Source organism: Agelaius tricolor, unplaced genomic scaffold (genome assembly GCF_023055355.1).
Source record: "Agelaius tricolor isolate 1412-34295 unplaced genomic scaffold, bAgeTri1.0.p SCAF_9, whole genome shotgun sequence".
Taxonomy (NCBI): Eukaryota; Metazoa; Chordata; class Aves; order Passeriformes; family Icteridae; genus Agelaius; species Agelaius tricolor.
The window spans coordinates 17,983,373-18,009,916 of NW_027269269.1; the positions used below are offsets into that span (position 1 = coordinate 17,983,373).

Genomic DNA, 26,544 nt, shown 5'->3' on the forward strand with positions numbered 1-26,544 from the left:
TAACACTTCCCTGCCTTAACAAACAGTTCTAAAATACTTATATTGAAAATCAGGAGTGGTATAGGTATTATGGTGACAGGGGATCCTAAGACTACCAGAGTCCTGAGAGAGGAAAGTGAACAATTTATTCTCACTACCTCCTCATTTCCAGGTCTCACAGAAAAGCATTCTGGTGAGTGATGGCCTCTTCTGCTTTTGTTTTCTTCTATTTGAAGTGAGCATCACCAAGAGAGGATACTCAGAAAATTAATTCAGATTGGCTTAGATAAGGACTCTGTGATGTTGATTAAAAACTATCCACAGGGCCATTAGTGAAGTGAGATAATAAATGAAAATGTGTTGAATCACGTGGGTTTTCTAGTGGGGGAACATCAGGGAGCATTCCTGAGTCCAGTCTTCTTTAAATATCTTCATTCATTAGCCAGAAGACAGGAAAAGAGTACATGTTAATTAAAATCACAAATGATCCAAATTGGGAGGCACTGCATAAATCAGCAAAAATAGAGAGACTAGAAACCTTAGGCAGGAAATGACAAAATGAGATGCGGCTTTGAAAAATGCATGTGGAGGAGAAATAGTCTGTACGAGAGCACAATCAGCAGCAAGGAGTGTTCTTGAAGAAGCAGAATTAATTGGAAGAAGACAAAGGATGTGGACCATGGAGTAAAGGGCAATGTAGCAGAGCAGCTATTTAAAGGTGACCTTTGCACCTTTTCAATAGACAGCTTGGATTCAAATTAATTTGCAATTGGCAAGATTCAAAGGTCAATGCAGTTTTGGATCATATATGCAGAAAGAAGTTGCCAAAGAAAGACATGGAATCCCACGTCCCTAACAGTATGCTACCATATCACTCAGCCTTCTATTATTTTTTTTCCAATTCTTCAAGACCTTGTGCACCAGAGTGAATGTAAAATAGATGCATATCTGACAAAGTGGGTAACCTGGGAGAGCTGATGGGTCTGACAAATGTGGCTTTCAGTGAAACTACACACACCGTCTTTCTGTGTTCTCTGCCTTTCCAGTCTATATGGGACATGGTCTCCCTGAGACAAGGAAAGGAGCTAAGAAAAGGGACTTGAGACTAACTAGCTAATGAGAGGCAGAAGAGGAGCCCCAGTGCTGCTCTACACTTTCGTTGAACCTGCTACTTGTAGTGTGGTAGGTTTGTGACACATGCATCATTAAATTTGGACTCTTAGATGCCACACACAATTTCACAGGATATAGTTTACTGATGTGAGAGTGGAAACAGCAAGAGGCATCTTTGGAAGATCTCAGCCATTTCTCTCTAACAAAGGAAGAAGACTTAAGAAACTAGATATTTGGGATAACCATATAAACTAAAAACATATATATTTTTATTTTTATCTTCTGAAGCCTGCGAAAACACAGAAGAGGAAAGGAACAACTGCTGTGTTAATTGGAAACTCTTGAACCTCCAGTAGAGGAGTTGATGAATTACTCTTTTGGCAAGGGGGTGGATGTTTGCACAGTTGGTCAAGGACAGGCACCAATTCTGAGTGCTGTACAAAAGAACTTAGTTTGTATTTACCAAATGCATTTCTTTCTATGAGATAACTAAGCATACCCTAGTAGTGCTGATGTGACATTACAGCAGGAACCATGTATGTATAGATCACTGTTTTAGATACCCCGTATAACAGTAAGTAGTTGTTTTAATTTATTTTTCTATAGCAAATAAGTTAACAATCACTGAACAAAACACTGATTTTTTTTCTATGTCTGTGTATTTTTCAGGTAGACTGAGAATAACACGTCTAGGTTAAAACAGTATCCTACAAGAAGCATTTGATGGATTGTTCCTAGATATTTCTAAGAAGGCAACTACCAAAAGTGAGTACTAATTCCAGTATCTGGGATGTTTTAATCATGTTTTGTTGTTTAAAATAAAATTATGATATTTGTAATGTTTGTTGAGGAGATTTCCCTAATTGGAGTCATGAGAAATTTCACTAATTTCTCTAGAATGGGTCTATTATTGACCCATGTCTATTTTTATTAGTTGACAAGGATAATGTGAATCACAGTCTCAGTCATGGATTCATTTCTGCTGTGCCAGGCACTCTAGAAACATAGACATTCTCTGCATGAAATTACTTATGTCTTAGTAGAAGTCAAGAAGCTATGGATAGTGACAGACAGAGGAGACCCATGGATGTGATAAGAAAGTGCTGGTCAGTATGACAGGCAATGCTAATAGCACACCTGCAACCTAGTCCTTGTCAGAATTTTAGATGTTGCTGCAGAGAAAGAAAGTCACTAGCAAGGTAATTTTATATGTGTTTATGGAGATCAGCATGAAAGAAAATACAAAAGCACTCATTTGAAAATCCAGTGCATAGACCATGGAAAATGCATGGGTTGATTGGATGCAGACAGCCTAGTTTTGATAGAAATGGGGAAGGAAACTCAATGCTATATCTGGAAAAATGGCCTTTGTATCCAGGGAATATCAGGGCAAATTTACACCTGTGATGTAAGTGACAGAAAGGAATTCTGCAGTAATTGACGTGTTCAAAGATAAGGACTGAGATAAGAGATTTACCTAGATGGGTAGAGAGCAAGGAAAGGCATTATTTGTAGTATGATACACAAAACATACTTTGAATGTATGTGTAGCTTCAGTGTTAACTGGGAAGTGGCATCTGGAGTGGACGGGAATATGAGTTGAAGATGATATCAAGATTACAGGATAGTGGCATTGTCCACAATGATGAAGAGGGAATGTTGCTTGGAGATCATTGCTGGGACATGTCAAGCAAAGCTGGGACTATTCAGTAGACAGAACATTACAAGGAAATGGTAGAAAAGCAGAAGCATGAATCAACAAATTGTGGAATATTTGATGCTGGCAGGGACCACTGGAGATTGTCTAGTTGCCTTTCAAATCAAAACACACTTTCTTGGAGAATGTTGCTGAGGGGTGATATTTAAGAACTTTTCACTTAGAACTGAAGAGCTGGGGCACCTGTGGCTCTTGCCACATAAAGAAGCAGCTAATGTTCACCTCAGCCTGGGAATCTTGAGTGATGAGTGGAGAGAAAGAAAGAGAAAGAAATGTCTGTTAATATTAAAACTACAAGTACAGTAGGAGGAGTCCTAAAAGTCAAAGCCATGAATATAAAGTGATATTTAAATTAAATTGATGCAGAATTATGTGTACTTGCTAGACAGAATGAAAGTGATTAGTGAACACCAGTGCTTTAATCACCAGCACTACACAGATACTGGCATAAGAAAGAAGAGGCAGTTCCCAAAGCATGAAAATTTTGCCTACGAGTCATGTCCTGGACTTTGTTCATTACTCCTTAGGGAGAAACTATGTACTCCTATAAGGAATTAAATTGTGCTTTTTTTTTTTTTTTCCCATAATCTTAGAATTATAGGAAGGTTTGGTTTGGAAGAGACCAAGAGACCATAAATATCATTTAATTCCAATCTCCCCCTGCCATGAGCAGGGAAGTATTAGGGCTGGTGTGAGCTGAAATGTTGTGTCTGTAGCAAGAGTTCAAAAAGTTAACCCCTGAGAAAGATCTCACTGCAAGATAATGACTAGGCATAAAAAACAAAGAGAAAGAAAAAGGGAAAAAGAAAAAGAGTAAAAGTATTTTCAAAGTCAAGGTTTCATAGTAAGTGGTAACAGTATAATGAGGTGACAGAAAGCTGAGTGGAGTAAGGAAAAGAAGAAGAAATCTCTAAAGTAAAACTTCTCAAATTTCTGGGAGTCGCTGCACATGATAAGCTCTCTATTAAGAGATAAAAATTTCAGAGGACATGTCTAAATACCTTTTTACTAAAGGCGAATTCTTACTCGTCAATGTAATCTGAAGACTTTTTCATTACAAAATACTACTTGTTTCAAAATGCAGTCTTTTACAACCATGATGCATTTGATAACCTTTTTGCTACCAGGAGATCTGAGTAGTGACATAAGGTCAAAGAGTCAATAATAGAATCCAAATCAGCTATTTCCTGTGGAATCACAGTATTTTTCCCCAGTTACGTCCAACGGGGTAGTGGAGTCAGTCATGCCAGCTATGAGGCACATTTTCCCCTCAACGGGTCTTTCCAGAGCTGTTTCAAAGGTATGCCATACTAGCTGGTCCCATACTATCTGCGAAGTCTTGGAATTATAGAATGTTTGGGGATGGAAAGAACCTCAAAGATCATCTAATTCCAAACCCCCTTCCATGGGCAAGGATGCTTTTCACTAGACTAGGTTGCTCAAAACCCCATCCAACCTGGCCTTGAATGCTTCCAGTGATGGAGGAGTCACAGTTCTCTGGGCAACTTGTGGCTGTGCCCCACCACTCTCACAGGAAATAATTTTTTATTAATACCCAATTTAAACCTGACCTCTGCCAGACTGAAGCCATTCCCTCTTGTCCTGTTCCTCCATACCATTGTCAAAAGTCTGTCTTTCAGCTATTTTACAGCCCCCTTTAAGTTCTGGAAGGGGCTCTAAGGTCTCCCTGTAGCCTTCTCTAGGCAGATCAACCCCAACTCCATCAGCCTGTCTCCACAGGAGGTCTCCAGCCTTCTAAACACCTTTTTGTCCCTCTTCAATGCACACACAAGATGAATATGAACAGTACAAACAACAGGGTCTGTTATTTTACTGTCTCATTAAAAGTAACAACATGCCTCAGGGGATATAGTGTTTCTCAGGAGCCGCCAACATTAATCTGGAAAGAGGATGATTTTTGGAGCTGCTGTCCTCTTGCAGCTCTCAGTGGAAACTGTAGCTCATTGCTGATCAGACTGCTCTTACTCAGGTGAGGAAAGAGGTAGTTGGTATTTGGTACCCAGCTTGAAAACACTGATTGTCATTGTTGACTGTCATGCTATTCTGCTGCAACCTGTGCACTCTTTTCCTTTCTATTTTCCTGTTAAACCATAAGGCAACTCTTATGTCTTTGGGGACTTTTGCAAGCACTTTATATTGATAAAGTTTTGGGAATAAGTTTTTGTAAAAATCCCCTTGTCCCAACAAATTAGAAACTGCTAAACAATGTGTATGTGTTTTCTAATTTCCTTAGGTCCCCTGTCTTCTTAGCCTTGATCAACCTGTCACCAGAGCTGTGTGGCATATCTTCTTGTTTACACTACAAATCCAAGATAAGCATCTTCAGCAACTGTATATTTATACAGCATCTAACACATTGTGCTCATGATATACTTAAAGCCTCCAGGTGCTATAACCATAGAGATGTTACATAATCCTGGGGAGCTTGTCATTCTTCCCACAAGGCATCTTGTTTCAACCCACAATATAGAGAGACATCCTTCTAAAAGGTTCTATTTATTCAAATTAATGTCATGCAGTGTTAATTAAGCATTGATACTTAAGGCTTATTCTCTGAGGTGCCAGATCATCATTTTTCTTGAATAACCCTTGAAGTTTGGCTCAAGGTACCGAAGGTATGATAGAAGAGCCTTGTCTTGGAGATGACTAGATTAATTATTTATTTAGTTAGTTATGTATTCATTTGCTTATTTATTTTTGCTGTCAAGTGCATCAGTTTCCCTAAACCTTTATCCTCCCATTATTTAGCAGAGGAGGAACTGGAAAACAGCAGGAAGGCTGTAATTAGCAACTTGGTTGTGGAGTATGCAGCAGGTGGGGGGTGGCTGTACAAACCAGTATGAACTCAAAAGTTTATTACAAGAACTGTTTGTACATTGTCTGTCAATCATTTTCTCCCTGTTTAGATTTACAAGTGAATTGCAGATGCGTTTCTTGGACACATCAGATTTTGCTTTTCTTTTGCTTTGCTGCAGAAATCTATTTTCAGCCCAGTTTTTTTCCTCCTCTTGTGACACGCAGGAGATATGATCTCACACCCTCCAAAGAACCAATACACAACAGCAAAGAAATAACAAAGATCCCATCATTACTCTGTTTGGAAAAAGAGATAACTTCATAGCAGGGGAACCACCTTTAGCTGCAGATATAGTGTATCTCAGAGAGATGGGGATACTTATTGCTCATCTTCTTGTAGGTTTAACAAATACACCAAAATATCATAGCATTTTCCTTCTGGAAACCATGTGCTGTGTGGAGAGCATAATGACATAGGCTTAACCCACAGCCTGCAAGTGCAACAGCTTTTAGCCATACCCCCCACCTCCATGAACAGGCTGAGCCATCCCAATGTTCTGGCACAGTTTTACTGCTTTTATGATCTTACAGAGTTTCACTCAGGATTTCTTTGTGTATCTCTGGATGATCTCATAATGTACTTTATAGACCTATCTAGCAGTGCCATGCACGAGGCCCACACAGCTTGTGTGTGCTGCTGTCACAGCCAGTGACTGCAAACAGCACAGATGCCTTGGTGGGAGCTGTGCATCCTCAGTTCCCTCTCCATGCCTGCATATCTTCCCCTTGCAGCAGATGTGTAGCTCCTATAAGCACTGTGCCGTTGTCCTAGAGCTGGTCAGAACCCCACTGTGCCATGGCCAAAGCTCTTTGACACCCCTTACTTTGCAGCCCTGATTGAGCAGCACAGCCCGTGGTGCCACATTCCACCCCTGGGGACTGTGTGCAAGCCCTTGTTTGTCACCCACAGCCATGGTACAGAGAGCTAACTTATTGAGGACTCAAGGCAACTATGCATCCATGAATTATCATCCCAGTTTTCTTTTCATAAAACCATAAATTCATAGACTTACAGAATGGTTTGGGTTGGAAGGCACTGTGAAGACTGTCTAGTTCCAACCCTGTGCCATGGGCTGGGATACCTTCCCCTAGACCAAGTGGTTCAAAGCCCCATCCAGCCTGGTCTTGAACACCTCCAGGGATGGAGGACCGACATCTTTGCAGCCTCTGCCAGTGTCTCACTACTCTCATAGTGAAGAATTTCTTCCTGATACCTAATCTCACCCTGCCCTCTATCAGTCTGAATGATTTCCCCTTGTCCTGTCCTTCCACACCCTTGTCAAAAGTCCCTCTCCAACTCTCTTGTAGCCCCTTTAGGCACTGGAAGATGCTTTTGCTTACTCATGATAGCTGAGGTAAATTCACTTGTTCATGGCAAAGCTTTCAAATTTTCCAACTGTCCCAATCTAGGCTTGTTTTAATTTACATATTCTCATTAGACATTGACTTTTAGGGTGAGGTGACAGTGGGTGAGGGAGCAAAATTTGCTTTGGGGCACATAAGCATACTTTCCATTTTGCAGGAGAGCATGAAATGTTTCTGTGTGGAAAAGCAGAGCTTTTTCATCCCATTTTAATGCTAATTTTGCAACTGTGTCTGACTATCCTCAACTCTGCTGCTGGGGAAGTTTGTATTTTGTGTGCATTCTCACCGAGGTTAAGAAGCCCCTGCAGGTCGTGAGGCAAAACAAACAAAGTGAGTAGAGGCATTCATTTCTTATGCAACAGAGTAATCTAAACAACAGAAGTATGGAAAAATAATTGAAAGTGAGTTACAGGATCTGTCTTCACCTGGTACAAGAAAGCACCCTTGAGTACTGTTGCTGTAAAACTGTTCAACATGTGTTTAGCTCCTGTGAGGAATCCTATTAAGCCCTAAATTGAAGGACAGGCTTAAGTACAGAAGACAATTTAAAATATACTTCCACAGGTGAGATTCTTCCCCAGTTCCATTTTCTAATAACAGCATAGTGTTACCAGTGATAATAATGGACAGTCATCAATTTGGTAAGGTTTAATGCCTTAGAAGTAGAGCAGTCTCTTTTTTTGCTCTATTGCTAATTTTTGAATAGTTTATTTTCTTCTTTATTTTCTTCTTTCTGCCAAGCAGACACAGTTGTTATCTGGTCTAGGCAGAGAAATAAGTTCTTTATTTTATCAGACTTAAGCTGTTAGCAGGAATGGACTAGTCTGACTGAGCTGAAACTACCATTCTGAGCACAGGTAGTGCTAGTAATATTAACAATATACATAAATGATATGTGTGTAGGTAACTCTTACACTGTTGGTATATTGTCAGTATATTAACCTAACATGGCATTGTTGGTAAAGGTAGCTACACTGGGTTTTAATAGAGATATCGGCACCTCTGAAATACAGGCCAGCTCAGAAAAGACAAGTTCCATGCAACCGTGCTCACAAGGATCTTCCAAATCTAGCTGGACCAACCAATACATGTGCGGATGAGAACAGCAACCTAAGTAGAGAGAATCCAAAGGCTGGAGAAATGTTTTTTTAATCTGGACATCTGGCTCGAGGAGGATTGTTCATCCCTGCATGATAAAAACAATTTGTTTTCTTCAAGGATTACTAAATGGAAGGTACTTATTGGGAGGGGCAGGCAGGTGCGTGCCTGAGGCATGCACTCAGACCTACAGACCATTCAGTCCTTTTGAGAAAATAAAAATTAGCTTGGCCAACCTCATGCAGATTTGTTGTCCTGTTTGAGGCGAACACACAATTCACCTGCAATCCTCATTTTTTGCTGTCTGTGACAGGGAACTGGCACTTTCATGTGTAATTACCAGGCATAAAGGAATAATTCTTCTGGCTGTCCCATCAAGGATGGCATAGAAGAGACTCCCCAAGGAGGTTCTTCAACAGGCAAATGCCAAATACGCTGTTTATATTTACAGGATCTTAATTCACCCATATTAGACTGTGTATAAATGATGTGGCTCTGCTGGGAAGTGCTCAGCTGCAGAATTTGCTCCAAGGGCTGTTCCCAGTTAGACTCAGCCACACCCTGCCAGATGTTGGCAAAATATCCTTACTGTCCATAAAACATGTGCTCTGGAGTCACAGATGATGGACCTGATGAGGTGAAAGGATCTGAAAGGACATTTTAGCAGTTCTGCACACTTCCTTATGAAGAAAACCATCTTTGACCCTGAGAGCCTGAGGACGGAGTTTCAAGCTGCTATTTATCAGGACAGTGGTTTTGAGTTTCTCTTTATTTTCTTAATTCTATTGTGGGGGGTTTTTTTAAATTTTAATGATGTGACATTTGCCAGGGAAAACATTTTCAGCAATAAATCTCATCAAAATCTCCACCAAAATCTCATCTATTGCTTGACATTAATTTCAATCCTTTCCACTGCAGCTGTCTCCCTGCAGGTTTCATCTTTATGCTGCAAGACAGGGATTTGCTCATCCTGCTCCACTGCTCTCAGAGCAGCCTCTGGGTATTAGATGGTAGTAGAACACAGGGGAAAGTTTTTTATTTTTGTAGTTAAATGCAGTGGCATAATTTTCACATTGTTGCCCATTGTTTGATCTTTTGATCTCTTTAACCAATTCCTTACCATTCCTTAGTGATCTGTTAACACACTTACCCAACTAGCAGAAGTTCCATTTAATCTGGGAATAAATCCACTGGCAGAACTGTTTTTCCTGTTTTCAATTGCCCTGCTTATGTAGAGAGTCTACAACAGCCACCTCTGTTCCATTGGCTTTTGGAGAAGGGACACTGTCTCTCTACATCTCTGTCCGACCATGGCAAAAGCAAAAACCATGTGTGCCATGACAAAAGCAAACAGCACATGTGCACTGACATGGTTTTCTCTTTGGACAGGAGAACTGTGTAGCTGCAGCATTGAGCTCTCCAGAGAAGAAAGCAGGAGATCTGCTGTAGGGGGTCAAAGAGCTGATGGCATCCTAAAAACCATCCTCCCAGGCATTATGCTATTAACTTGTTTGGGAAATTAAATCAATTTGCAAGTACATGCAATGAGTGTAAAACTGAAATTCCTAAAAAGGTTAACATTGAGATTAGCTGGCAAGACCTTGGGGCAGCAGATAGGCACCTCTGGGGCACCTCTAAGAGGAGAATTCAGCTTTCTGCCTGGACATACTGCATTCTTCTTTGGCAAAATATGTGAACTGGACCTGTTAAATGTTGGAAATACAGCAGAAGAATTTCCCAAAGAATTAAAAAAAAGAAGAAAAATAAGTGAGCTTGTTTGTTTCCTTGCTCAGTATTTTAAAGCCTGTCGTTGTCATCCAGGGGGGAAACTGAGGGAATCAACTGGGACACAAATTGCTTTGTGATGGCATGACTTGCTGAAGTGATGAAATGCATGATGTTTCCTGACACATACATATTCTTAGTAGCTGCTGATGAGACAGGATGAGTGGTAGTGCAAATGTTTGCCAGCTTGGGGATGGCTTCTGATAAAGAAGGTATGCAGAGCTATCTTTGAAGTCTGTCACAGCCAGGCACATATGTAACTGAGAACAGTGGTGGGTGTTCATTCTCCAAGGACACCTCAAAGATTGTGTCCAAAAAACCCACGAATCATGTCACTGGAACCCTTTCCAAGTCATGATCATCTTGGAGTGCTGACCATCCATGTCGGGGATGCAGGATGTAGGCTGTAGATTTGCAATGTTAAGCAGCAGGATATGGATTTAGGAGTGACTCTGGGCTTCAGTTTGAAAAATGGTTGCTTGTTTTCCCCTGAGATGTCTTTCCATAGTCCTGCCAGAGGAATTATCAATTTCACAGCTTTCTGAGACAGCTTGGACTTTCTGGGAAGACACCTGTGTCTATTTTTCCTCTTGTTCTTTGGCCATCTCCTTTATTTTTCCAGGCTTGCCTCGAAACACTATGAGTGCGTTTTGAGTCTTAGGTCAGTTACTCCCTGGTGAAAATAAATGTATTTAGAAAATCGTCTTGAAATCCAGATAAAATAATTAAAAAAAAAAATACTGCCCTTCAGCTCACCAAAGCCTGGACCATTTTTGTCTCCTTTATTTTCTTTATGACCTTTACAAAAATTTTCATAAAAAAAGGTGGCTGCTGTCAGACCTACAATGCTTCTCCTATCTGTGTGTCTCTGTTGCTGGAGGATGCTAATAGCAGAAGAGAGATAATTGTGCTTTAATTGGGTTCTGCTTGTTCAAAGAAGGAGGGGGTAAGGGATGCTTCTTGGTTCCCATGGCCTTGTAGATAAGTTTCCATATAATGCCAATTAAGAGCAAAATAAGGAGTATGCAAAACAGGTGACAACTGCTCTCACCAAGAATCGTTCTTTTGTGGCTAAACCAATAGGGCCTTCAACCAAGGGTGCTCTTTTTGCTTTTTCCCTTGATTTTTTTATTGCATTTTGCATAAGCTTTGCTGTTGAATGGATCAAGTATAGAAGAGATTAAGATAACTGTGACGGGGGGAGACTGCCAATTGTGTATATATATATGTGAGCATGTGTGTATACTTGCCACAAGTAGAAAGAAGAGTCAAATTAAGTTATTTTTTTCCCCTATTAGTTATTTTTATTTTGTTTTTATTTCAAAGGGATCTATTGTGTCTGGGGAGAGGTCAAGGGTTTTTTTCTTCTCTTTTTATGCATTTTTTTTCTTTATCCTTGTTTGTTAGTTTTAAGGGTAATTATTCATCAGGGCCTTTTCAACTGTCAAATGCAACAAAAGATAATCCAGCTTCTTCTCTCCCCTGCCCCCACAGTCGCCTTTTCCTCCAACAAAAACAGCCTTTGTTGGGATTGGTCATCATTTCACAGGGATCCTTCTTCATCCCACAAGTTAGGAACACTCTTCTACTTTATATCAAAGTGACCTCTTAAAAATGCAGGGAGACTCGGGATGTTGCAGCTGATGCTCTGCCCTGGCTGATGTTGCCCATCAATACTTACCAGCCTGACAGCTTAGATGCTCTGAGCACTTTCTTTTCCTTCAAGCAGGATTTCTAACTTACTACAAGAACTGTTTATCAATTTATCTACAATGAACAACTCGGCATTAATCAGTCTCCATCTAAAGGACTGTCTGTAATAAGTGACATGGGTTTGCAGCTGCATTTGACTGGGATGAGCCCTCTGACTTTCCAAATTATGTTTTCTTTTTTCTTCATGACTTTCAGCTCCTTGCTCTTGAGGAAGCACATAGAGAAAAGAGCACTGCTCATTGCCAATGCATTTTGCAGCAAGAATTATGGTCCTTATAAACAGATCAATATATGCCAATCTCCAGCTTCACACAAATATTTGCTTAGATAGTAAATTGATCTTGTCCTTGATTTGCCATAATTTAAGTCTATGAAGCTATAATCAAGACTCCTTGATAATAAAAAGAACCCATCAGCAATTATACTCATTCACTTCCCCATATTCAAGGCTATTTCAGCATTTCACTGATAAACTTCTGTTTTCAATCAAATTTGCAACATAAAAATCAACACTGCACACCAGTTAATGATGTTGGAGTGCTTCGTGTGTGGCATTTTGAAGTTATATCAGTGTGGAGATAGGAGTGATTTCTCAGGGACTTTATCTGATACGGAAAAAAAAGATTTTGCTAAAACTATACCTAAAACCTTCTGTCAAAACTCAAACTGAGTATCATTCCTGTGGATTTAAATGTACTTTTATATTTCTGAAAGTTTCTAGTAGCTAAATTTCTTGGAAACAGGAGTATCTAGGAATGCTTCTGTCATATGCTTACACCTTAATCACTTAGCGATTTTTTATGTAACTATCTGGTAGTGTGAGTTAGTGTGAGAGCTTTTGCACAAAATACTAGACTCCCTATCCCTAAATGTTTTTGTTCTATATAAAAGGAAATGGATAGGAAAGTGTGTTTGTTAAGAAATGTTATTACTATTTTGCAGGTGACGAGTGTGACCTGAGGGAGATTTGTAGTCTTACAGTGTCACAGAGGAAGCATTTTAAGGAAATAAATTGAAACATCCCAGAGTTTATTCTGGTCCACATTCCAATAGTTTGGACTCCTTACTTTCAGCAGATCTATACCTATTTATATATAAAATAAGAACTCAATGGAAGGCATATTATAGTAACCACTAATAGGAATAGACTTGTAGGCAGATGCTGGTAAGAACACTAGATGGCAAGTGTCATGGGTTATACTCACTGGAGGAAGGGGCTAAAATCCCTTCACTTTGAAAGTGACTGTGTGCGTGGCCATAAGATAAAGTTCTGCATCCTTATGGTTTTTCAAGGTGGACATTACTGTTACTTTGAGTCATGGCAAGGTTAACAAGGTTTTCAAGGTTAACCCACTGTTGTGGTTTAGCTCTGGTAGGCAGCTAAACCTTACAAAACTGCTGGCTCACTTCCCCATGTGGGTTGGAAGAGAGAATTGAAAGAGTAAAACTGTAAAAGCTCATGAGTTCAGATAAAGATAATTTAACAGGCAAACCAAAGCGAAATAAGAAATCCATGTACTACTACTATGTTTGGCTATCCCTGAGAAGTGAGGATTCCATCAAATGTAATGGTTTCTTGGGAAGACAAGCATAGCACCATACCAGTTGCCATGGACAAACGTAACTCTATCCTCGCAAAAAATTTTATCCATCACCAAAACTTTTTCTGGACTAGATGTGGCTTCACCGTGGCATATCCTAGCATTGGAAACATCTATCCTCATCCATAACCATTAAACCAGCCTGAGAGTGCTGTACAAATAGCTGCATTAACTTATCCTCTGAGTCTCTCCCAATACCTTGTTTATCATGTATGGATGCACCAATTTTTAAAATGGACCTATGTTTGGAGTGCTGAAAAAAATCACTCTTTTAAGTAAAGAACTACATGTGCAAAGAAAAGGTTTGGGTAGGTCAGAATATTACATAAATAATGAACAAATGTATAATTAAGTCAAGGGGTAGACATCACACTTTCATTCCTGTTAAAGATTCATGGGGATTTTTATAACCAAATAAATTCTGGTTTGATTCCTCATTTGGAATTCTTTCAAACTCTGCTATACCCTTATAATCTTTGCTAATTCAGAAAAAATATCTGCTAAGGACTTCCTTTTCCTCTCTAAACTGGAATTAGCATCCTATATGGATGAAATACATATTGTATAGTGCAGAGTGCACCTGTGCTCACTGCAGTTCCACTACTGCTTGAGTAGCTCATATTTCCTAAGAAGCCTGGAGCATCCAACAACATTAGCAACCCAAAGGCATCATGGTCCTGTCATAGACATCTTTTTGTGAAAATCTTTTCTTAGGATTTTCTTTCTTCTGAGAAGCTGAGGCCTCAGAAACAAAATGTAAACAATGGTTATCTGCTGCTGTGGAATGCATCAGATGTGTCTGTGATTGGGCCATTTTGAACGTTTACAATTAATGGCCAACCACAGACCAGATAGCTTGGACTCTCTGTCCGAGCCAGCTGCCTTTGTTATCATTCTTTTCTTTTCTATTCTTAGCTAGCTTCTGAGGAAACCTTTCCTTCTATTTCTTTTTAGTATAGTTATAATGTAAAATATATGTATATATCATAAAATAATAAATCAAGCCTTCTCAACATGGAGTCAACATTCTCGTGTCTTCCCTCATCCAAGAACCCCTGTGAACACTGTCACATGGTCCCCTAGAGGAAGACAAATAGAATTAGACCTATTTTATAGATAAGAAAATTGAGGTTAGTTTCCAGCTGATGTCTGAAAGTAAGCCTAAGTCACTGCTTTCAGCTGCGAAATTATCTCAGCGCTGACAGCCTATGGCACTGGCTCTTTACCTTTGCTTTTGGTATCCAGACATTCAGTTCCTACCATCCCTTCCTCTGTCACCCATGCTGGCTGTCACAATATTTCAGGTTTAGTTGTCAGGAGCGCAGAGGCCCCTGCTAATCATAAAAACCTGGTGGATGTTCAGCACCTTCTGAGTCCCTTTAGTGTCTGGATTTGTGCATAAATTGAATGTGACTTTTCTCTGGTTGTCACCCAAATTTTCTGCAGACAAATGAGTTCTGACCAGAAAAATAAGAACTGCAGAGAGACCTGGAAGCGTTCACCTACTTGGTCTGCAAAAGGCCTTGCAGACTGTTTTGTTGATAAAGTAAACAAATTGCTATTTAAGGCCTGGACTCTAAATAAAAGAAAACACATGAAAAAGTACCTAATAAGCAGCACTCATTATCAGTTTATCAATGGTTCCATATTCTCCTACTCTATTTCTTTTATCAGTCCCACCAATACCTGGAGCCAACAATGATACGTGGAGTTGTCCTTTGGGATTTATTGCCACCTCCTTATGGCTGATCATTAAAAACAAAATTAAAACTCTAAAAAGAAAAGTTGAATACTGTGTATTTCCATAGGAAAAGCAAGTGAAATAATTTTGATGTTAGTTTCTATGCCAGCATGCTGAATGCAGTCCAGAGTTGCTGGCCATGGGGGAAATAATGAATTTTGCCCAGCAATTAACAACTGGGGATATCTTTACTGGGTGCTGTAGAGACGTGTGTCACATCACATCAGCACAGCCGTCCTGCCCCTGCATGCCTAACCCTGCTTCCCCTCACTTGAGGGTCATCTCCCAGCAGTCATGCTGGCACCAGAGATTAGAAACTCAGCTGCACAATAGCAGGTGGAAGGCTTTATTTTCTACCGATGTTAAAAAAAAAATTATATATAATAAAGGCAGTTCCTTTCTGTGTTGCTCCTGCCATAGTCAGCAGTTGTCAGGGTGGAAAGGTGGAAGTGATGAAGGATTATCATCCCTTGCATGAATGGTGGTGTCTTCTTTCTTAGAGCAGCTGCATAGCCCTTGGGAACTAAACAAGACGAAAGAGATGTGTCCAGAAGTAGAGATGTGACACGTAGGAGAGCAATTCAAGAGCAGTCCCTTCCAGCTAAACCATCCTGTTTCTTTTTTTTTTTTTCATAGAAATTTTATAACCATTTTTAATAGGATTTCACTAACCCCTCTCTGATTACAAGAAACAGTGGATTTCCATTTTTCACAGTACAGTAAGATAATGAATAGGTGAGTTACAGCCTGGGATCACCCTGCTTGTCCCTACTTCGGCAGTACATCTCACATAAGAAAACCCTCAGTGTCTCTTTTAAGCTTTGTAAAGAAAAGGAATTTTAAGTGTTCAGTTCCTCTCATCTTCAGTGAACAAATAAAGCAGGATGGCCAAATTGAATACAAAAGTGTAATTTTTTATTTTCTATATGTTAGGGGAGTCTAGAAAACTAGCAAGCGGCAGTTGTTTTGTGAGATTAATCCTATTTCCTGCATCCCTTGGATATAGATATGGTTACTTCCAGAGGAGATTTATAGATCTTAATGAGGAAACTACCCTCAGGAACTTCCATTCTGTCTGTACTCTTTAGTGGAAGAAAATCCATATTTTCATACCTAGATACATCAGCCAGGTTGGGTGAGATGGAGTTGAACCTCATGTTGCCCAAAGGCCACACAGGTGTGAACACTGCCTTGGTGTCTTCATGGAACCATTTATGTCAGAAAAGAAGTTTAAGTTCATTGATTCCAACTGTTCTTTGCATCCCCGAAGACAAAGTCCACCACCTTACCCTGTGCAGCTGCACAGCCAGTGCTGCAGGAATGCTGTCTCTTAGTTACCATATGGAAAAATCATTTAAAATTAACCTTAAGGCTTCTTGATGAGTGTTGTATGCTGAGTGATTGAAAAAAAATAGAAGCAATGGGCTAATGGGTGTATTAATCAAAGCAGGACACACAACTTGAGAACATTAAGATAAAGGCCCCCTTTCAAATACAGAGAAGGTGAGGTCAAGGCCGACTTGCTGTTCTTTCATACTCAATGGCTTTTAAGGGGATGTTATGCAAAGGGTGGAGAATTGGTGCAACTCTGCATAGATTACCCAAAAAAAGGAGACTAGAATGAAATAAAAAGCACTAAAAATGCCAGAATATGGTGATACAAAAATCTGTGCTTCTCAAAGTATGGTCTTTGAGAATATAGAGGAATTGAAATATAGAGGAATTGAACTTGATTTTGAAGTCCTGTATTTCATAGATTTGTGTGCTCATTCCAGAGAAGCACATAATCTGGAGATGTTAAACTGAATATGTTTTTTTCAGTTTAATAAACTAATAATTTACTGGCATGTTGATCTTCCCAGATGTTGAATAACTCATGTGGGCTTGTTGAGTACTTAAAAGATCTATCAAAATTTTGGGTCCTGAGAAATTAAGCAGATTAAAAAAAAAATCATAACCACTTGGCAATTCATAGAAGTTGAATTTGCCATGCCTTATATTTTAGCTCTCAGCAGTGCAGGCATCCACATTCTGGCTAGTCACTCTGGACTTTATCTACTGTCAGTGAAGGGAAACAGCCTTCTGCAGAGCTCCTTAGCGGATGTATTTTATATGCGTGCATTAGGATAAGATGAATTGCACCTGTAAATCCCATGAAGATACTTATACCACAGACATTTTAATGAGGGTGGAAAATTTGCCCCTTTTTCATCATTTGAACTGAGGTCTGATGTTATCATGTCACAGATTTGCAAGCTCTGTCATCTACCTTTGCCATGTTGATAATGCACCTTCTAACCCAAATAAGTACAAGTTGGACATCTTTGATGTCCAATAAGTACAATTGGACATCTTTGAAGAGTAAAGCTTGTGCTTTTGTTCTTTATCTCAACATTGCTCTTTTGCCTCACGGGAGGCTCAATACTAATAATCAGTCCTGTTCCCATAAATTTAAGCCACAATAACCCCTGCCTAAGTGTGTGGGAGTTCAGGTCATTCTTTGCTTCCCAGGAATGGACTGCCAGGAAGGAGAGATCTCAAGGAGTTGGAGAGTTTGAGGGACTCACATTTTGAAGGTCTGAATAAGAATGACTGAGAATATTACAGCAAACCACCTATTTCCTGAGGAGGTGGAAGAAAATTTCCCTGAATAATTGCCACTTACAAACGATTTTCCTCTCCACAAGATTTAAAAAGAGGCATTTTTAAATAACATAGCACACCTCCTCTTCAGCTGGGAAGCTGAGATGCTGTGTGAGTAACTGGTTTTGAGAAAGCATTTGCCTGAATCGGTGGTGAAGCTGCAGATAGTACTACCTCCTAGATCTACCTCCCAGTAACAAAATTGCTCTTTCTCTGGTTACTTTTGTGACCAATCACAAAACCAACACACATTAAGATTTCAAAAATCTGTGCATTAAAAAAAAATGCAACTAGCTAAACTTCTGTAATTCCTTGTAAGTAGTGAAGACTGGATGTGAATTTAAATACATAGTCTGGGGTGTTAGACAGAAAGATGGATGTCAGAGTGGCTGTGATAATCTGAACTGTGTAGTGTTACAGGTTCATATTTAAAGATGGGGCTGAATGTTCCATGCTGGGGAATGAATTCCAGCTTAAGGATCTCTCTCTCCCACAAGTTCAGTGTGGATATGGTGCCTAGTCCTTCACACCTTGCTAATAAGTGATTTAAGAAGATTCCTCCATAGATTTTACTCTTGGACACCATACATCTCCTCTGTGGCAACAGAGAAGAGAATTTGTGGGTGCCCCATCTCTGGAAGTGTTCAAGGCCAGGTTGAATAGGGCTTGGAGCAAGCTGGTCTAGCAGAAAGTGTTCCTGCTCATAGCATCAGGATTGGAACTGAATGATCTTCATGGTCTCTTCCAACCCAAACCATCCTCTGGTTCTATGCGGCAGAAAACATGGCAGACAAGACATGATCCCAAGGATCACATCCAAACCCTAGACTATCTTGGTCTAATATGCTACATCAATGTCCAGTCATGTTGTTTAACGTTTACGTATATGTATAAGGAGTAAAGTCTTAAAAATAGACACACACACCAAAAAACACAAACCTTTTTGGCATTTATACCGATAAGGCCAATTTTATTGGCAAATATTTTGCTTGGCACAGATTCAGCATGTACTAATAGCTTAATAATTTTGGCAGACACACCAATGAAAAATGTTACTGAACCAGACCCAATTATGTGTGTAAAATGTAAACAGTTGTGTCTGCTGGGGATAACTGCAGTATGTTGTCAAGCCATGACTGTGAATTACATATGGTAGATTGGTCTAAATTTGTTTCTGACAAAAGACCATCTGATGACATTGTTTTGGGGCCACACTATGGATGGAAGGACATCATCAGCAGAGTGGATTACCAGCATGGCTTTTGTTCCACCTCTGAGGTCAGCTTTCCAAGTTTGGCAGCCCTGGTAGAAGTTTCAGGCTGGATTTCTGCTGTTCGTTTTTGGTAGACTCTCCACAGTGTCCTCACACTGAAGTTATAATGAGTTAATAATTATTTCTTATTCTCCATATTAGACACTAGAGGAATAGCTATTTAGGTTATTTCTTACTCTGGAAAAATTCCTGTGGCACTGGCAGAAGCTGAAGCCTTGAAAGCACAACAAAGCCCTTTTTTACCTCTTTTATGTACCCATTTTGCTAAGCTGGGTATACATATGCCATCGAAGCTGCCATTCAGTACTCGCAAGTGAAAAGCAACTCTGGAACTGCCTAAAAATGCTTTCAGGAAGAATTTGATTTAAGCTTGGGCTGCAATTAAAGAATGGCCATGCCGAAAGCGGGGTGGGTGGGCATTGGAAAAAGAGGGGTAAATAACGAATCTTTTCAGAACATGGCTGTGAGGAGCCCCCTCCAGCCCAGCACCTGGTGAAGCCATCGAGCAGGCCCTCCCACCAGCTTAGATTATACTAACAGTGCCACACAGCAGGCTTCTGCTAAAAGCAGGGAGAAGTCTTAAAAAGAGCCTTTTCTGATGCATTCAGGTAGAAGAGTGTAAAGTAAATAATGAAGCCGAAGGGCAGCACACAAGAGCATGACTTTGCATTCCTTTCGTGCCCGCTGCCACAAAGCTCAAAGAGAGCACAGAAAATGAGCTGCTGAAGGATGCCGAGTGCTCTGGTCCGGCTTTGCTGAAAGCCGGTGTCAGTGGGGCAAGGAAGTTTGAGTCATTTGGAACATAGCCTACCACCAATCTCTGTCCTTATCAGACTTTTCCAGAGAGCCTATAAACATGCACACTTTAGTAAATGGCATGTTATAAATATGGGTGAGTAACGGCGTTGCAGTGGAAGAGCAAACAGGATGTTATTTATCACCACCTTTCTATGATCAGCATATTCTTGTAGAAGAAGGTAGTTATTAGGAGAGGTTATTGACAGCACTTTGCCAGGCTTCATATGAGTAAGCCTAATTTTTAAATAACAATGGCTTATTTATTCAGTCATTCTGAAAATTAAATTTGCAGCAAAAATTCCCTAGCTTGGGAAGTCAATTTACTTCCTTAGCTCTAGAGCAACATTGCATTAATTGTTTTTTCAGGTATCCACTGACATAAATAGAGAAAACAAAGGAGAATTATTGGTATCATTAGCTGGAAAATGTGGGTTTGGTATTGATTCAATTAGATTTTTATTTGTGTACAGTTACACACATTGTGAAATACATCTATAATAAGGAATGAAAATTGAACAAGTAATAATAATTATATGGCACAGAAAGTAAGGAAATGGCTCACTTTCTGTTGAGTTCAATGACTTTGAGCCAGGTGATATAAGAAAAAATAAAGTTATGGGTTTGAATAAGTGTGGTTTAACTTTGTGAGTGCTACTGATACAGAATGAGTAATTCTGATAGTGTATGATTAAATTTCAGGAAGAGATTCATTAGGGAAGATAGGACCATGAACAAAATTCTTTAAAGATAGGAAGTTGTTTGTTTATTGAGGACTTTGGTGCAATCTCTCTCCTCCTCCATGAATTGATGTATAATAATCTCCAGTGTGTTTTAAATAAACATCTTCATTCTCTTGATCCACTTTCCCTTCTGAATAGTGTCAATGGAAAGTGGAAAGTAATCCTACTTTGGAACTTTTCTGAGGTCACACTCTCTGTTTGCTCTTGTGTCCCAAATCTTTACTACATTAGGAAAAAAAATCAAGCCCAAATGAGAAGTGCATTGGCCAGAAATTTTCTGTTTACCTGCTTGGGAACTGATGGGAGCTCTCTCTTCATCCTCAGTGCTCAGTCAGTGTGTGGAGTAAGAAACTGGGCAGCATTGTACATCTGCAAAATAGGTTTCACAGGAATTCTTCCAAAGGGGGATGGAGAACTGCCTTGAATAGTGCACATATTCAGGAGTTCCATATTCAGAGTTAGGAACCCAAAGCAGGAATCTTGGAGAAGAATTCTCAGTAGGATTTCAATGAGGAAGAAACATCAAGTCCATTTGCTATCACCGTTCTGTCATTTAGAGTTTTGCACAACTTTGCTTCTTCCTTGTCCTTCAATATTTATTACTTTATTTTCTCTTTCCCCAAAAGACAATTCCTATCTATTTCCATTTGCCCAAACATCCTTTTTAGTACTGACTTACTCCAAATTTAGGTCTCCATTTCCATTGGGCAGACACTTTTCTTCCCTGGTACTTGTATGTTCACATGGAGCTGTAAGTTCATGAGAGGACATGAGTAATAGATTTCTAAAGGACAAGAAAACGCTCAAAATGGAGATTAGAAACCTTGAGAGAGCTGTTTTAACACCAGAATATAAATCAGATGTATTTCAATTTAACACCTGTAAGGAATTCATACTCTGTTTTTGTTCTAAATTGTTGTGTAGGACTAGCTGGATAGTTGCCCTTAATCTAAAAAACAATGTTTATCTATGTATAGGGAGGTAAAAATATGCAGATTAAAAGGGGGAAAATCCAGTGGAGAAAGGTATCAGAAGTAATATGCACTACTCCTTCCTTGACAGACAACTTAATTCATTTCTCTGGGCTGCATACATGAGGCAGAGATCATAATAGTGCTTGTTATTTTTCTGGCCAATGGTGGGAGAAAACTAAAATTGTTCAGAAGTATAAATTGCATTGCTTTCCCCCTCTACCATCACAGCAAATTCTGGTGGTTATAACCCACTCACCTGAGCCATTTAAATGGAGAACAGTGGCAAAGTCCATCAGGAACGTGCAGATATGCAAGGAGCATCTGATTGCACCATGACCTGATAGCACAGTGCAGACATCAAAAGACTGATCATCAGTAGGAATGATTTACAATAAGGCTGAATCCTGACCCTTTGAAAAACCTGATATGCTTGGCTAGGCCTACAGCCACACCGTTACCCTATACTTACTATACTGCTTTCTATTTCAAAAGATCTCTAAAAAATCTCCATGAGAGCTGCTCACACGTTGCTGACTGACCATCCTTTGGGGGTAAACAGGTTTACAAATAAAAAATAAATAGAGAAAGAAATTTTTACCAGACATAGGAAAAAATATTTTTAACAGAAGAATGCTGATGGCCCTTTAAAGGTCACCCCCCCCCCCCCCCCCCCCCCCCCCCCCCCCCAAAAATCAGACAAATGTAGTGGGAATTTAATCCTCACCTGGAAAAGGAAAAAAAGCACATATCCAGGAAGCTGCATACAACCAGGTTTGTATCAGAAAGACAAAAAGCTGGTTCAGGAAACAGAACTGCCAGTACCTTCACCAATCATACACAAATTTCAACTCCTCAGATTATTAATTTTTTTAAAACCTAAATCTGACTTTAGATGTCTATTTCATGACTAAACTATTCATCTGCTAGAAGTTCTTGTTCCACTCTAAACAGAATCTGGAGTCTGAGCATACCTCAAATATAAATACACAACTTCCTGATGTGTAAATTTGGGGATCTGAATCCCACTTGCCACCTGGACATGAGGTACACTTGGACATTTTAAGTAATTTTCAGACTTACGTATGTTAAGAATTACACTTTAGAAATATTCTTACATGTGTATTTGGTGATCTCCTGTAGGATCTGAGATTATCCTCAACATTCTTTCTGTCTCCCTCAGATTTTACTAGGAGCTATGATGAGCAATTTTGCAGCACAGTTCTCTGCTCAAGTCACTGGGAGTATTTACTGAAAAACCTGGCAAATCTGTGTTGCAATGGTACCCAAGCCTGGTTGTGCTCAGCACTGTGCAAACTTATAGTAAGATACATATGTGGCCTTGAATAATATGTTAAAGGTGAAAAGATTTGGCTTTCCATGAAGGCTGTAGACAGTAGCACCCTGGGGAGAAAAGTTACCAGTAGCTCCCTGGTAACATCCTATCCTTAAGTTTGCAGTCATCAACTCAATTAACTATCGCTCATTAACTGGATTAACTGATTGACAGGAGAGTGTGTCTTTGACAGAGCAGGCTGTGCCAGGAACACCAAGAGTCTTGCAGGTTCGTCAAAGAATTTTCCCTGGGTGATATTAGCCAGAATGACAAAGCTTTTCCAGAAAAGTGGCAGGTGGTCCATTGAGGAATTTTCGCAAGATAATTCCCACCCTTAAAGGGGATTTACAACACTGGCCATGCCCTTAGTTTGCCCTGGTTTTTATTGGTGGCCCAGTGTAGATTTTACCTCTTGTGGTTATACGTGCTGAAGGTCTTTCCATTGTTGCGCTGTCTAGAGGAGTGATTTACAGCTTGTGCTCAGGGTGTGTGAGTGAATGTTGTGTGGGCAAGGGCTTGGCTTTGTTGCTGAATAACTCAGTGTGTGCATTAGGAGCCTTCCTGCCAAATTAGGCATCTTCAGGGTGGCTTTGCTGTATCTGATGTGGGCTACTCCAGTCCTGGGGGAAAGACGGATCCATCAGAGTGTCTTAATTTAGGTAGGTCTTAGAATTTGATATAATTGCGTGTGACTGTGGGGGCCTAAACATAAAGGCATTCCCTTCTGGTACTCAGGGAGATAATGATGACCTATGAATGGTGCTGTAGCTCTTTTTTACCCATTTCTTTCTGTTTGCTAAAGAATAAAACAATGGAGTGTGGAGTTTCAGCTCTCTCATGAGCTTAACCAATTACTGTTTTCCTTCAAGCTATATAAATTGTGTGCATTTAATATTTAGTTATCTCCAGACTGTTTACACTAATTTTCATTTATACAATGCATCTAGTAACAGAGGTAGAGTGCAATTCTTTCTCTATTTCTCCTTTGAATGAAAGCCTTGAGGGAAGCCTGCAGTTTTTGATCATGCTCCACTTTGATGTAAGCAAATGTTTAAGTTATGCTCTGGCAGAATGTCTGAGATTCATGTTCATGAATGATGCAGGATTTGTCCTCCTTCCTTAGTGGCTCTATTTATAGCCACAACTGTTTGTATTTTCCAGGTTGCCTCCTTCTCACCTTCTCTCTCAGTCATGAGAGAGAAGGTGAGAAGGAAGCAACCACAAGTCCCTTGTCTAAGCAGAGCTAAGTTTGTTCTCATGCTTTGCTGTGTTTTATATTCCTCCATGCTGCATTTCATGCCTCTATCTATAGAATAAATGAAAGGTTTTTCCCAGCCTTGGGCTCCAGGGACCAAAATCTCTACTGCTCAGTGCTCCCCAGGACCATGTAGTGTGCAGTCATGTAGCTGTAAAGAGCCTCCAGAGGAAACAATTCACCTGTTTCAGTGTTCGCAGAATCACAGAATGAGTCAGGTTGGAAGGGACCACAGTAGGCCATCTGATCCAAGCATTGCTCAAACAGGGCAATCCAAGAGCACCTTGCACAGGATTGTGTCCAGATGGTTCTTGAGTATCTCCAGTGAGGAAGACTCTACAATCTCTCTGGGCAGCCTCTTCTAGTGCTTGGTCACCTGCACAGTAAAAAAGTTCTTCCTTTTCAAATGGAGCTTCCTGTGCATCAGTTTCTGCCTCTTGTCTTATTGCTTGGCACCACTGAGCAGAGCCTGGCTCCATCCTCCTGACACCCTTGTTCAGGACATTAGCTCATTCCTTGTTCAGTGCATTAGTCAGGGCCCCTCCAAGGAGGGGTTTGAGGCTGAACAGGCCTAATTTCCTCAACCTTTCCTCCTAAGAGAGATGCTCCAGTCCCTTAATAATTTTCATAGCCCCCCACTGGACATGCTCCAGGAGCTCCATGTCTCTCTTGTGCTGAGGAGCCCAGAACTGGACACAGCACTCCAGACATGGCCTTACTGGGTCTCAGTGGAGGGGCAGGATCACCTCCCTCGCCCTGCTGGCAGTGCTTTCCCTAAGACATCCCAGGATACCATTGGCTTTTTTAGCAACAGGAGCACTGCTGGCTCATGGACAGCTTGTTGTCCACCAGCACCCCTGGGCTCTTCTCTGGAAGGAGCAAAGCTGCTTTCCAGCAGGTCAGCCCCCAGCCTGGGCTGCTCTGTGAGTTTATTCTTTCCCAAGTGCAGCACCCTGCATCTGCCCTTGTTGAATTTCAAAAGTTCCTCTCTGCTCATCTCTCCAAGGCCCTTCTGAAGGGCTGCACAGCCATCTGTGGTGTTGGCCACTCATGTCAGCTTTGTGTGAACTTGCTGCAGAGTAATCTGTCCCTCCATCCAAGTCAGTGATGGATAAATTGCATGATACTGGGCTCAGTATAGAACCTTTAGTTCCCTTAGAGTGCTTTCCTCTGAGCTGAGCACTGCTTCTAGTTCTGCAAGGGTGTAAATTCAAACCAGCCTCCATCTATAGACAGTACAGGCTAAATCACAAATTCTGATTGTTTGGGGGTTTTTACCAGCATGTAGGTTTTTTTTTGTTTTTTTTTTTTTGTTTTTGTTTTTGTTTTTGTTTGCTTTTGTGCTTTCAGAGCTGCTCTTTGATCCTGTGAGACAGCAACCCAAGGCTGTGTTTCAGTCAGAATGGTTGGCTGTGTTAAGGGCTGAGATGTTGTGATAGGGTTGTGAAGGGTGCTAGGAATGGACAGTCATTCTCCATGGGAGTATGTGCAGCTCTGAGCTGCTGCAGGCTAGAAGTAAAGGAACCGGCATTTCTTCCCAAGGACATGTCTTCAGTGCATTGTTTTTCCAGCATTTCATGGAAGGGGTTGGGTTGAAATGGACCTTAATCACCTAGTTCCAGCCTCCATTTAATGGTAAACTTTCCATTTACCTCACAGTGGGAATGAAAATTATCTATGCCTAGCAGAAACCATAAAGTACACTAGGATACTGGTAGGGAATTCGTGCAAATACACCTGAGTCCTTTGTCAAATGAAATCCCTGCTTTTCCATAAGTTTCTGTGATTCAAGGCTACTATAAATGTCAGTGCTGATGGTATATTGAACCCTAGGAGTCTTGGATCCGATCAGGAGGTACCTTTAGAAAGGGTGATAAATAATGACAAGAAGGGTTGTGCTCAGTGCACACTCAACAATCAGTTTCCCTAATCAAGGCAGAAGAAGATGAAATTGGATACCTCCACAACATGACTTTCTTTAGGATGAAAACAGAAAAAAGTAGCCTCGGAACATAGATGGTGCTTTTAGGGACACAATAGCAAGATCCAAGACAATATGATGATCAGAGGTTTAATTTAAGCCAAATGACTCAGAAATGCAAGTTAGAGAAGAACCCAACAATTAATTTCTTTGTAACAGAACAAAAGCTTAGCAAATGCTATAGAGTTTGCTTTGATGTGATTTTAGAATCATAGAATTCTAGCATGGTTTGGGTTGGAAGGGATCATAAAGACCATCTAGTTCCAACCTTATTGCCAAGGGCAAAGACAACTTCCACTAGACCAGGTTGCTCAAAGCCCCATCTAACCTGGTCTTGAACACTTCCGGGATGCTGTCCTTTTTCTCCTGCTTGATTCTGTGAGGGAGTTTGGGAGTGGGTTTGTTTTTCAACTACTTTGCATTTCATCACTTTCCCTACTTTTTGCTTTTCAATCTGAGTTTCACTAAGGCCAGTGCTCAGAGCAGACTGTGTGGACAAGGAAACAGTAAATCAGATGGATAGAGAGAGCCTCAGTGTCTTGCAAAGCTTGATGTTTC

At 40.4% G+C, this 26,544-nt stretch overlaps 1 protein-coding gene across 15 annotated transcripts in view; it reads left to right on the top strand.

Annotated features, from left to right (window-relative positions):
- The window catches only part of TENM4 (teneurin transmembrane protein 4), a 927,633-nt gene that overhangs the window by 527,244 nt on the left and 373,845 nt on the right, over nucleotides 1–26,544 (top strand). For 14 of the 15 annotated variants that reach the window (XM_071432902.1, XM_071432903.1, XM_071432904.1 and 11 more), the window contains one exon: nucleotides 1,762–1,857. The gene's annotated coding sequence lies outside the window, so the exon portion shown is untranslated. The remainder of the gene's footprint in view (nucleotides 1–1,761; nucleotides 1,858–26,544) is intronic. The other variant, XM_071432905.1, reaches the window with a different exon arrangement.